The sequence below is a fragment of the Mauremys reevesii genome, linkage group 14, assembly GCF_016161935.1.
Source record: "Mauremys reevesii isolate NIE-2019 linkage group 14, ASM1616193v1, whole genome shotgun sequence".
In the NCBI taxonomy this organism is placed as follows: Eukaryota; Metazoa; Chordata; order Testudines; family Geoemydidae; genus Mauremys; species Mauremys reevesii.
In genome coordinates, this window is record NC_052636.1 from 11,171,710 (window position 1) to 11,175,827 (window position 4,118).

General features: G+C 53.2%; 1 non-coding gene across 1 annotated transcript; it reads left to right on the forward strand.

The window, feature by feature from the left end:
* The first annotated feature begins 1,998 nt into the window (after positions 1–1,998).
* TRNAS-GCU lies at positions 1,999–2,086 on the forward strand. Its single transcript has one exon. It is a non-coding gene; the product is annotated as a tRNA-Ser (tRNA).
* Positions 2,087–4,118: the final 2,032 nt, after the last annotated feature.

Sequence of the window (4,118 nt, forward strand, 5' to 3'; positions counted from 1 at the left end):
AACCACACACCCTCTGCTGCCCCAGCCCTGGGCTCCCCTCCCCACACCTGCACACTCCTTCTGCCCCTGCCCTGGGTCACTGGTAACTTGCTCCCAGGACGGATCATTCAGCAGGAATTTTGGATGTGCACAGAACACAGACAGGACTGGTTCCCGCATGGTTACAGAACTGCAGTAAAGTGGAACAATTTTCAGCTTGTGTGATTGGAGGATCTCTGGATGCATATTATCAGACTGTCCTCCATAAATGAGGAAAAGTTGAGGTGCCTTTATTATTCTTTTTTTCTATGGGGAATTTGCCAATGCAATATCACTGTCTTCCTTTTAAAAAACAAAACTAGAAAAAAAATGGCAATCACTGTTGAAAATAGCAATTCCAGTCCTAAAAACCACTGGGAAGCATTTCTTGCTCAATTTTATCTAGTAGGATGCCCCTGGAACAATGGGATAGAGAAACCTGCATCACTGAAAGTGCAGCCATGGAAACACCACACAGCAGCCTTCCCTAGTAGGGGCAGGGGGGCGAGAAGGGACATCATCCGAGCTCCCTGCATCCAGGTCACTTTCCTCAGCCGGGCTGCATCAGGGGAGGGCAGAGAGCAGCAGCTTCTGATGCTCCCCTCACAGCCCAGCCCAGGTGGGGAAAGTGACCAGGACGCAGGGAGCACATAGTGTTGCTCCTCGCTCCCCCCACCCTCTGTGGGGCCACGGAGGAGCATTGGGGCAGGGGAGAGCAGTGAGCACCTTTGCACGGCCACACGGTGCCCTTTGACCCCCTGGAGCCCAGGGCGGCTGCCGGGGGCCCCACCCCTAAGGCCGGCCAGGCTCCCCAGCACGAACAGCAGAGACACAGGGAGACTGGCCACCCACTGAGCAGAGGTAGCCTGGGCGGCTCGTAATGGAAGCTCGGGGGGGCTCAGCCTCCCCAAACCTTGCGTTGCCAAGGGGACAGTGGGGCCCATGACTAGGGGCCCTGGCCAAATGGGCCCCCCTGGGAAAGTCTCCCCCATGTCAGCCCCAGGGCTGGAGGAGCTCCCACTCCCTGCTACGGCCCGGGGGCTGCAGCAGGGCACAGAGCTTCTCTGGTCTCGGGGCCGCAGCGGGCCGGCAAAGGAGTGACTGGGTGGGGCCGGTGGGGGAAGGGGTGGAGCAGAGGTGACAGTGGATGGGGCCGTGGGTGGAAGGGGGCGGAGCCACACACAGACGTGGGGGGGGTCATGGTTCCGGTGCTGGGGCCCCCGCACTTGTTCTCCCTTTCCCTGGGCTTTGGCATCACTAGCCCCTGCTTAGCGAGTAGGGGTCAGTGGTCCCCAAAATGTGGGGCGTGACTCCTAGGGGGACACAGAGGAAGATTGATGGGGGCACCTCAGGGCCTGAGCCAGCCCCCATGAAGGGCAGGGAGGGAGCCCCACTCAGCCCCACTCTGTCCCAGCTCTTCCCCAACCCCACCCTCAGCCTGGGACCCTGGCTCCCAGCCCGGCCTCGACCCCCTTACCCCTGTCAGCACCCCTCTCCCCAGCAAGCACCGGCCCCACTCCCAGCCCCGGTTCTCGACCACAGCCATGGATACGAGGGTGCAGTGTGAAATGTTTGGGGACCACTGGGTTAGGGTGACGTCCTCAATCACTTCTCTGCAGTCCAATGAAAGCGATTCCTTCCCCCTCCCCCCGTCAGGACGGCCTAGGTACGTTCCACTGCCCTTCACTCATACAGGGAGGAGAATAACATTTCATTCCACTCAATCCTAAAGTGATTTGCAACCCACCATCCTCCCAAACTGGTCATTTTGAGGAAGCGGCCCCATCATGCTGCATAGCTAGGCAGAGTAGGGGTGTCTGTGCAAACACGGCCTGTTCCTGAAATCTTCCCCCAGCTCCTCACTAGATGTGAGGGGGGAGCTCATTCAGCCCCTGATTATGCTTAGTATTTAAAAACTCCTTAGTGTCCCTATCTCTGCCAGCCTTAGATTTCTCCTCCTGTCCCTGTCTTAGCAGCTGAGATGAGGTGACCGAGTGGTTAAGGTACTGGACTGCTAATCCATTGTGCTCTGCACGCATGGGTTCAAATCCCATCCTCATGGGCTGCATTTAGTCTTTGTTCTCCTTTACAGACAACCATCTCCCCCTTGGTACAATGACAGATCAAACAATGTTGCTTCTTGCAAACAAAAACCTCAGAATCTCAGCTGCCCCTCCCCCCTTGCTTCAAATAAAATATCTAAATCCCAGAATTTCTAAAAAAATTCTCTAGTCCTGCATTTCTTAGTTTTTATCTCAAAAGGGAACAGCCTCATAATCTCCCCCAAACACCCTGGGACCTCCCCAGATCATTAAAATACCCCCAACCTGAGCAAGGCCACAACAGTGAACCAGAGCTAGTGCCTAGGCCAAGCTGTTCTGAAGGAGGCAACTCAACCATTTTCTCCCTGCTTCCCTTGGCAAAGTCTGACTGAGAAAACAAAATTCCCCAAACTGAAAATTTTCTGCTGAAAAACCACTACTAGTCTGTTTGGGGACTTTGGTTTGAATGTACTATTATTATTCTCTTCTGATTTCTGAATCAGTTTTGTCATCCAGGTGTATTTCCAGCTGTTGAGTTGTGGGGGAGAGAGGCCAACTCATGATGTCTCTACCCCCCGTTCATAGTTTCTTCCAACTGGCTAGGAAGTACCTTTGCTAGGATGTGAGCCAAGCAGTGTCCACTGTCGCTGTGCTATCTCGGAGAAGTCTGCATTGTATACGGTTCCTGGGATAGTCCTTGGCAGTGTGGAGCCCAGCAGCGGGTCTGGCTCCTCCCTTGTCACACCTGTGGAAGCAGGAAAAGCTTCAATAAGGATTTGAAGGGGATTTTAATGCGTGTCAGTCAGTTAGCAAGAGTCAGGCCATACTGTAACCCTAATGACGTGAGACTTGTAGGAGCAAAGATAGTGCGAGGCGAGAGGACAGGAACTGTGTACAAAGTTATTACGACCTTGCAATCACTAACCAAAATGCAGGCTTGTTTTTCTTAGGAGTGAGACAATAAGATAAGCCTTTCTGCTATGTATAAACAAAATGTATTTGTTGCTTTTTACTGTCTCCATGATTGCTAGAAATTGTCTGTAACAAAGGTATAAAGGCTTGATGTAATTGTTTACCAGTTGAGAGACCTGTCTGGGACTGAGGCGACCCTGTGTCCTATGGCACTCTCTCCTCCATTGTAATTACTGGAGAAATAATAAAGTATTTGATTTTGCTGCACCCAAACAAAAAGCGAGAACTGAGTTTTTCTCCGACAATTTGGGGGCTCGTCCGGGATGGCAACGCCCACGGACCCACAGACGGCTACTACGGATCATTCCCCTTCGAACCCCATGGCGCCACATGAGAGGTATGAGACGTACCCTGAGAGTCCATCTCTCCTGGGATAAAGAGGGCAGCAGGGCTGGCCTGGACCAGCTGACCTCATGAAGCTAAAGCTGAGAGGCTAAAAACTGTGGTGCAGATATTTGTGTTCACACTGAAGCCTGGGTTCGGAAACCCTCACCCCTCGTGGGGTCTCAGAGGTTGGGCTCAAGACCATCTGTCTGCACTGTAATTTTATACTCTTGCAGCCCAAGCCCCATAACCCTGAGTCAGCTGACCCGGGCTTTGCGACAGGTGCCCTGGGTGTGTTAATCGCAGTGTAGACATAACATTAGGCTACGTCTCCAGTGCAATGAAACACCCATGACTGGCCTGTGTCACATTAATCTGGTCATGCGGCTTGGGCTGTAAAGTTGCAGTGTCCGTGTCTCGGCTCAGGCTCCGTCCCCTGCTCCAGGAGCCCAGAAGGTTGGGAGGGAGTTTAGCAAGTGGAAATGGTAAAACCGCAGGGGAGTATTACCCTGGACTCATGGCATTTCTCCATTGGTCTGTCTGCTCTGGGGCAGGGACAGAAACACGTCCTGCTGCTTTTGTTATTTCAAAGGGCGGTTTAGGATTTTCATTCTCAGACACGGTGCACAAAACAGGACTCAACCCTCGGCATAAACTAAACGAGCTGCCCACAGATTCTGACAGCCACAATGAGCATTTGGTGTGATTGCTCAGACCTGCCCCTGTCCCAGAGGGACGGGGTTGTCTGAGAGGGGACTGGAC